Genomic DNA, 9,744 nt, shown 5'->3' with positions numbered 1-9,744 from the left:
AAATAAGGAGAGCTGGGGAAACTACAGAGGGAGAGAGAGAGAGAGAGAGAGAGAGAGAGAGAGAGAGAGAGAGAGAGAGAGAGAGAGAGAGAGAGAGAGAGAGAGAGAGAGAGAGTAGAAGTGAGTCGACATTGCCCCCGTGTGGCGAAAAGGAAATTTACATCTTGGCAGCGAGATTTATTTATTCAACTAACGTTGAAGAGCCAAAATTTGCTTGCAAAAAAAGGGACAGCAGGAATATGTGAAGAGGTATCTGCTTGTTCCGCATCATGCATACGTATTGCGTACGCATATGAACGTGTTTTACGCAACATGTTGGAGCGTCCCCATGAAACGCGGCCAACCACCAGTTGAACTCACGGATCGGTCGCCTCCGATCCTCCCTACAATATTTACGTGTCGGGCGTTGGCTTCCAGTTGTGAATGAATGTGCCATAAAGTAGGCTACAAGGCTATAATCAGACGGCACGTGTTTAGGATACAAACACAGCATTCCACCACAGCGTCACAGGCAGAGGGCCGCCACGCACCTCAGCACAGAGACCTACTATCGTCCACATTTTTCCTGCTGAGGTAAAAGTGGAAAGCTGTGATATCCCCAGAAATGCTCTGGACAGAGGAGGACCACACAGGACCACTGTGTGTGCGTGTTTGCGCGTGCGCGTGTGTGTGCGTGTGACACACACACACACACACACACACACACACACACACACACACACACACCCCCACACACACACACACACACACACACACACACACACACACACACACACACACACACACACACACACACAACATCAGTTGCTCTACACACTCAAACATATTCGGAACGATTCATAACAACTCATGTTATGAACATCCAATATCACCACAAACGAAACCTACCAATAGCGTATTCAAAGCTGTTGCAAGATGAAAAGGAACACAACTCTGCACCACCAACCCCTCCTCCCCCCCCCCCCCCCCCCCCTCCCACCCTCTAAACCACCGCTGCACCCCACTGTCATTCAACCTCACCCGTCCATCAAACGCATCACAGCTGGAGATTCGGAGACGGTGTAATTGCCCTTGACAGGAGGATGCACCCTGCCTGTACAGCACAATGGCTGCTGCTGCTGCTTTGAACGGTGATCAACGCACACTGATTGACACTTTGTATGTAATCCAGAGGACGCTGTTGTTTTTCTTGTATAATATTATCCTTGTTTGTTCTCTCTGCCTGTCTCGGTGTTGTGTGACGTCAACACTCGTGAGGGCCTCTTTCCCCGATTTGTTTGGCAAAGAAGCCGTTACATCGCTCTATTAGCAAGACTTCTGCTGATTTTCAAAAAGGACTCAAAACTTTTTTATACCAAATTTATTTTTATAATTTTTTTTAGGAATGACACGATGAAAAACACAATTTCTTTAAAATTCAAATGTATCAAAAAGCAGAGCTTTGGCCGAATGGGGCAAATCTTTTTCATATTTTTAACCTCAAAAACAGGTGTGCTCCCACTTTATTAATAGCAGCGATGGCAGGGCATTTGCCCATCCATAGGGGTTGGAGCCAGGGCCGGCCCTCGTCATAGGCGAGCTAGGCGACAAATGCGTTGGGGGCGCCCTCTGGTGGCGCCCTTAATTAGTAAATTAAAATATACCACGCGAACGGAGAAGGGAGGGGGTGCGGGAGCAACTGCCAGTGCGGCCCGAAACCGTCATCGTAATGCGCGGGACAATGCAACGATGACTTTAAATTAAAGGACTTGCATATGTAGGTTACAGATACAAAATATCTGTTCGCTACAATCAAGCATGGCACGTTGTTGTCAGATGACGCACTGCACACGTGATTAGCGCATAGCGTGAAGGACAGTTCAAGCACCGGAGAAGACGACCCATCTACTGTTTGAAGTCAAGAGAGAGAGGATGTTTCCCCGGCTTCGGAAAACAAATGAAAGGTTAAACCCAGAAACTTTCCATAGACTGCCATCGCGGTACAATGATCGATCTCTGGTAGACCAGTGGCTTATTGTTTTGATTATGGACATTGAGACGCCAATCGAGATGCTGATGCAGAAGGATCACCGTGTCTGTAGTGCTCATTTCGATAAGGACGACTTCATCATAGAGAGCATAGACAACCCATATCAGCACAAACGACAACAATAGCGTATTTAAAGGAGTAAGTGACGAAAAACCTACATTGAATGCCTTGTGACCTCCTCCTAATCACCAACCAACATTCTCGTTCTTATTCGACTGTTTTCCTTCGTTATGCTTCGGACCAAACTTCAGACTCCAAACTTTTTTAGACAAAATTTATTTTTATAAAATGTTTTTGGAAATGACACGATGAAAAACATGATCTTTAAAAATCAGACTCCTCCGACCCATCCGACCCCCCCGACCCCCCGGACCCCTCCGACCCCTCCGACCTCTCCGACCCCTCTGACCTCTCCGACCCCTCCGACCTCGTGATCGGAGCGATACACTTGACTATCTTGATGCGGCTGGGGTCCCAGACGCAGTCCTCCTCCAAGCCGCTCCTCGTCATGCCGCAGTCCGGGGGGCACCAGGCAGTGTCGTAAGACTCCTTGAACCGGCGATCGTGCCAGTTCTTCTGGCGAGGATGGCCCTGGTAGTTAATCGCGATCACGTTCCCCACGTTGACCTCCACCATTAACACCACCCGCTCTGAGTCAGGCAGCTTAGGGTCGATGGGATACCTGCTGGCCTTTTTCAGGTCACAGCTGAGGTAGACGCCACGGCCCAGCATCCCGTCCGCAGACTGTTTGAAACCATCGCGCTGGATGGCCGTTGCATTGGTCCAGGTGGTGCCGTGGTACATGACGTAGGTCTGATCGCAGTTTGGCTGTAGATGGCCAATTCTGTCAAACCCATTTAGAAGGTGAAGGTCAGCGTACTCCAAGGACTTGAACAGCTGATGGTACATTTCTGAATAGGAATGTGCCTGCAAAACACAATCATAGCCGTTAGCGACTGTTGAAGGAAACAACACAAGACGTTGCCTTGCAGAGCAGATGTTAAACAAGTACAGTATAGACAAGAGTACAAAACATGTGGAGGTATACTTTCACTTTTGAATAATTTCTCTCTCGCCAACAATTATTTTTATTTAACTGACAACAGCAGGGATAGACAGGAATTCGATTTTTTTTATCTCTGAATCCACACAAGCACGAGTGGACGCACACGCCTACACAACAAATGAACAGCCACACAAAGACACACACACACACACACACACACCTCTGACCGACAAGGATGACCTTACTGTTAAATAACAAAAGGGAAAAAAAAAATATAATAATAATACTTACAAATAATACTACTACTAAAATATATTCATTGATAATATATAGAATGGACCAAATCCCAACGACGTAGCATAACGTAAAATGAAATGAAAATACAGTGAGGAAGGGGGGAGGGAGATTACTGAGAAACTTCCGTAGAAGAAAAGTGCGCAATTTTTTGATGTAGAAGTTCCCTGACCCGGGTCGTATGACTTTTTTCCAGTTTAGTGCAGGACATGAAGTCCCTCATCCAGGGAGAATACGAGGGTGGAGAGACACCTTCCATGATCACAGCCTGATCTATCAAATCTTTCCATTTCTGTGCAGAGCTCCTATTGCACTTCTGCAATAAAATATCCACTTCGGATTAACAGGCTCGATTGGCAGATCGTCAAGACGACACGAAGGCAGTGCCGTGGAGCTCACTCACTCTCTCTCTCTCTCTCCAGAAAGATTCTGGAGGAAAACACAACTTTCTATTTTGGCCTACCTAAGAGTCATGTAGTTGTGTATGTGGTCTTTTAATCTTTTGAATAGTGTTTTCCAGACTACCGTAGATTTTACATAATTGCCTACACGTTTAATCAAAACCAATGCTTTGCACAAATATTTGCCCCCGCAATGCAAAAGAAAAAAACAATTTCTGGCGCCAAAATAATACAGTGACAGATAACTTACCCGTGGGTTAAACCAGACCTGCTCAGTGTGTTGGTAGAGTGTGAATGACTATAACTGGGTTGTTCCTATTATATGGCTCATAACAGTGTGGCTTGGAGTTTTGTTTCACTTTCACATCACTTTCTTTTCCTCGTCAAACTTTCGAACAGGATGCTCTCAGTGGAGGCGGGGCAGAGGAAGCAGACAGAGACACAACAGGGTTCAACGTCTTTGTTTTGTCATATGCAAAGCAAGCATGCAGTAGCAGTCACTGCTGGCAATTCAATTCCAGTCTTCTAAGCCAAGTTCTCCTCGACAGTAATAAAATATGAATAAAATAAAGTAAAACTAACAAGTGTGATAACATTTTCATCTATATTTCCAGTAGTATAGGATAGTACCTAAGTTCAACGTTATTTTGTGCGTGTTTGTTGGGGTGATCACAGTGCAGATTTCGATAGTCTTCGTTTCTTCTAATCATCGCTCTCAATCTCTAATCATTTAGAAGCTGTTGTTACACCTTTCCTGTCCCTTGGCTCTCAGGCCGTAGTCGGGCAGCACAGGGGAGACGTTCCCTCCAGGGCCGATGTCCTTTCGGGGGTAACACCCTTCACTATAACCGGCAGTGGGTCTGTTTATAGGTCGGAAGACACGGGCACGGATTCTTGGTGTTTGGTACTTTATTTAACAGTACACGTAACTCGAAAAACACAACCGGACTCGTTTAATTCCTCCTATAACTCCCCTCCCCTGTTGCGCTCAGCTTCCTCTGATCCCTATTCAACCCGGCATATAGACTCTCATCTCAGTTCACTCAGTGCCAGATTGTCCTACGTCATCCGTACTAGACTCTCCAGCGTTTTCCGGACTGATTCCCCGGTATCGACCCTGCCTGTCCCCGACCTGCCTGCTCTGTCTCTGTCCCGGTGGTCTCGAGCCTGCCTTCCGCCTGCCAACAACAGATTCTGCCTGTGCCCTGCCGGATATCTTCATGTGCGGTTTCTCCTGGTCCAGGTTGGAGAGGGCAGTATGAAGGGTGAGGGAGATGGTGTCCTCTGTAGACCCGTTTGGCCTGTAGGCCAGGGATGGGCAACTGGTGGCCCGCGGGCCGCATACGGCCCGTATCCTCACTCAGTCAGGCCCGCACATAATTTTTATTTAATAAAAAAAATGAAAAAAAAGAATCGAGTTACAGAGAACTTAAGAAAGAAGAAAATCAGAGTATCTGTTCATAGAATTCAAAGGCAAACCCATGTGTCTAGTTTGCTTAGAAGCGATATCAGTCATCACTTAAGTCGCCACCACAACTACTACAACTGCCCTGAAGTGAATATCACGCTTGTTGGGTTTGAGTCCATTGAGTTGTTGCACTTAATGTTGGGCCACTGTTTTTCAGTTATGTGACATCATTGAATGATGATGTATGTGAGCCCTTTGCACTGATCAAAATACTGAGTAATCATGTGGCTGTTTGAGCATGGAAATCATGAAATAAATGTATGTTGGTTCAATCAACATACCATACATAGTTTATGAATGTGGAAGATTTTGTTGGTAGTGGCCATCCCCAAAATGCACCAGAATACAGGAGATCATATCCAACTAATTCAAAAATGTGTAGCTTCTCTCAGTTTACTTCTAGTTGAAGTCACATGGCCCTTCTGATGGTGGTGATGAAGAATTGTGGCCCTCTTTATCATGAAAGTTGCCCATCCCTGCTGTAGGCGAACTGTAGTGGTTCCAGGGAGTCAGGCAGTGAAGAGGTGATGTGGGTTTTGACCAGCAGTTCGAGGCACCTCATGATGTGAGTGCTACGGGCCGGTAGTCATTTCAACTGAGGGTTTTGGTTTTCTTGGGGACGGGGACAATGGGCTCCTTTTGAGACATGTGTGGACTACAAACTGTTGAAGATGTCCGTGAATACATCTGCCAGCTGGTCTGCACACACCTTGATTACTTTTCAAGGGATAATGTCTATGGAGTCAGTTTCCTGCCATAATTCAAACCTGAAAAAAAAAGTTTCAAAGGCTTGTAAGTCTGGGTTTGAAAACTCAACACCTTGTAAAAAAGGTTATGCAACACTGAAAAAAGAGATTATAACCTGAAAAAAACTAAAACTAAAATTCAAACATCTGCAAACATGATTTTGTGTTTTATTTTATCTTCTTCATCATTTTCACCAACACATTTTCAAAGTTCAAACTATTTCACCAGCGCATTTGAAGAGTTTCAAATCTGGCACTGTTCTAACAGTGTATTTCATTGTTGCCCGGTTTTGAAACCTTGTAAATGGGATTCTGCAAACAGGTGTTCATACATTGAGAAATACGTTTTGAAAGGTTGAATATTTAGTTTTAAAAACTTGTAAAGGTGTACGTTTACGACATTGCAACGTATTTTTTCAGAACTGACTTTTCAGCACTGACTTTTCAGAGATTTGACCACACAGGCGCAAGCTTTGAGTCACGTGAATATTGGCAGTGTTCTGACGCCACTCGTTTTGAAACTCCTGACAGTCGAATCTGAAAAACTAAAAAACGTTCCTGGGGGCGGGACCATTTAGCTCTAAACTTATTGGTTGCTCTCGGCTGACGTACATTCCAATCACATGTGCCGTTCACCGGGCTGTGCGTGATTGACAGTGCTCTGCCGATGACACGAATAACAAGGGACTTTCGCGGTTGATTTTGATTTCTATTTTCTGGAACCATGGCTGTTTCCCAAAGTGAAGGCTGCAGCCTTGCTAGGACGCGTCCTTGCTAGTCGCGTCCTATGGAGATGAGACTCTGGTTCCAGAAAATGGAAATCCAAATCAACCGCATTGGGGGATTATCACGCTGATACGTAGTACTTCCGCATTCAGTGTTCTTTGTGCACCGGTGAATCACTCATCACTCTGGCGAACTGATGATGGAGGACCGGCAGTTCCCTTTCACAACATCCCTGGTAAATGTACCCAAAGTCACGTTTTCTGAAGTTCACAGACTTACCGAACAACACTCCATAACAGCCCGCTCCAAACTGGACAAGGGATTGTTTATTTTTCGAGAAATATATCGACTACGAATAGGAGTGTCTGCTAGTTAGCTTACGCTAGGTAGGTTGGCTTATGCTAACGTGAAACGCTTATGCTAACGTGAAAACGTAAGACATGAAAAATAAGGTAGACTTGTACTTCTTTGGTACATATATGAATGTGTATCTTCAGCAGAAAGTGAAATGAATGTGAAATGAACTGAATGAATAAAGGAACTGAAAGAATAAAAGGATTTAATTCATTCCCATTTTCTGAGTACATAATTTACTACATTACATATTAACATTATTTTGAATACTTTCAGGATGGACTGTCTGGACTTTAAAATTGATTATAGATGAAAGACTTCTCATTCAATTACATACATGTCATTCAATATATACAATGTTTTCAGTATACAGAATTGCAGCTCCGGAAAAAATGAAGGGACCACTCCAAATGTTCAGTGCCTCTCGTTTAAATATTTATATATTATATTTATAGGTACATGTTTGAGTAGAAACACTATTCAACAGGGATGTAGCCTTTTAAATCAAGTGGTCCCCGGAAGTTGGTCATCACACAGCAGACGGTCCACAGCTGGTTGACTGTCGCAGACAAGGTGAAAGGACAGTGCGTTCCCAGATGCGGTATTCCTTGACTCTGCCCATTGCTCTTTCTACGAGGATTCGAAGTCGGGCGATTGCTTGTGTTTTCAGAGCATCCTCTTCGGTGAACTGCGCAGTGGTTAGAGATAAGTTAATTAGCATTATTATTGTGAGTGCTTCAGTCCATCTTAAACATTTGTCTACATATCTTAATGGCCACATTTGGGTCAAAGTTTTAATTTGAAATGTTCATTCCTTTCATGCCTACCTGTCATCTTGAAGAGTGGTATAATCAGCGTTGCCCCACGATCAGCTAGTGGCTTCTCGATGGTGAAACCCTTGTCTGCCATGCAGCCATCTCCTGGCTCCAGTAAATCCAGTAGTCCACTTCGTTCAGTCAGCTCTGGGTCGGAGATGGAGCCGGTGAAGCGACTTGACACAAAAGTCACAGCACTACAAGGGGCAATCCCAATCAAGGCCTTAAAGGTTGTTGTGTTCTTGTAAGATGATGTTCGGGTAATCATCGACTGCACCGAGGTGCAGTCGATGATTACCCGAACATCATCATCTGGACTGTACTGCACAAATTTGCTTGGCATGGTGGACTTGCTGTTTACTTATCCAGATGGGGAGGGAGCCAAGGAGCAGGTAACGGTAGTTGGCCCACGGTATAACAACATGGGAGACAGTGGACACACTGACCTGAAACATGTCAGCCAGCACCTTCTCTTGCAGGCCTGCAGCAACCCGGCAGCAGAAGAGAAAAAACTCAACCAGTTGCAGTCTACACGTTGGATTGGGAGAAAGGGGTTCAAATGTTTGTTTCTTTTTCTGAGCTTTTGAACAATAAACCAACATGGAGGCAGATGGTTGAATAACCTCCCAGAAGTCACAAAAAACATCTCTTGATGTGAATCTGGTGTAAAAAAGGATGTCCTTGTCTGAGACACAAAATCTGTGAAAAGGCACTTGAAGTCTTGAACCACTTTCAGCTGTGACAGCTCTCATCAGCTCCTTAACTGTTTCTTCCAATTGCTGTATGCGTACAGCAGCAGCATCCAGTGCACCTGTATGAGATGAGGAAAAAAAATTAAAACATCTAACCCAGATTTTGGCTGTGACTTGCATATTGGAAGCAGTTTGGACCTCTAAAGAAATTGCCTTTTGTAGCTCAATATTGCTTTTAAAATTTGCTTTTTATAGCTCAATATTCACCTTTACAGATATAGAATGCAACATTTGTACTTGTGATGAAGCTTTTCACATTGTGGTTTGGTCAAATGCTGGGACATCAATAAGACTAAACATTTTGTGCCCGAGTTCTGAAAAGTTGACCTACCTCCTCGGTATAACCTACTAAGAGTCCATTCTGTGATTAAACCATAGGTAGCACATCCTGTCAGGTAGGTGGTTTAAGAACAGTATGGGGTAATAGTAGGCCAATATTTCAGAATACTAACAAACACTGACAAACCTGGTTTAGGAGCAGAACCGAATTCATGTTCTGTCATCACCACCGAAGCTGAGATCTCCTCCATCGGCTCTTATTCACAGGGCAGCGGTTGCTCCAGAGGAAGGGCTGGGTGAACGTCATGGCCTAAGCGAGTTGATGCTCTTTTATAAACAGACCCCCTTCTTGGCAGTCCCCAGTTGTTCCACTGGAAACAGGAGGGTACAGACCCGATTTTCAGTCGCTTGGTGTGACCCCGGTTGGTTGCTAGCTGTAGCGTTAGTGTAGTCTGATTCACTAAAGTGCCGGCTACAAACAAACGTGCTACCTTGTTTTATTTTAAAGTTTGGCCCTTCATCCCGGCGAACCGCTTGAATCCACTTCTTCCATAGACTCATTTCAGTCGGGAATCCATGAAAACTTAAGTAGAGTTGGTGTTGTTTGTTAGATGTACTAAGTGGAACAGAGCAGTGACATCTAGCCTTTGTTTCAGCCATTGTTGTGCGCCGGAAGTGTTCATGCACAACGAAATCAGAGGCAAATCCCGCCAACGGAACCCGGAAGCGTGATAATCCCCTGTGATTGGAATGTACGTCAGCCGAGAGCAACCAATAGGTTTAGAGCTAAATGGTCCCGCCCCCAGGAACGTTTTTTTTTTTTTCAGATTCGACTGTCAAAAGTTTCAAAACGAGTGGCGTCAGAACACTGCCA

The 9,744-nt window shown here is 44.7% G+C and overlaps 1 long non-coding RNA gene across 1 annotated transcript; it reads right to left on the bottom strand.

Moving 5' to 3' along the window:
• Positions 1 to 7,433: 7,433 nt before the first annotated feature.
• LOC115557886 (uncharacterized) lies at positions 7,434 to 8,604 on the bottom strand. The gene is made up of 3 exons (XR_003979271.1): positions 8,286 to 8,604; positions 7,852 to 7,986; positions 7,434 to 7,712 (listed from the first exon to the last, which is right to left on the bottom strand). It is a non-coding gene; the product is annotated as an uncharacterized LOC115557886 (long non-coding RNA).
• Between the last annotated feature and the right edge of the window lie 1,140 nt (positions 8,605 to 9,744).

The sequence above is a fragment of the Gadus morhua genome, chromosome 2 (genome assembly GCF_902167405.1).
Source record: "Gadus morhua chromosome 2, gadMor3.0, whole genome shotgun sequence".
Taxonomy (NCBI): domain Eukaryota; kingdom Metazoa; phylum Chordata; class Actinopteri; order Gadiformes; family Gadidae; genus Gadus; species Gadus morhua.
The sequence above is the reverse complement of the archived record's forward strand: the minus strand, read 5'-3'. Positions and strand labels throughout refer to the sequence as shown.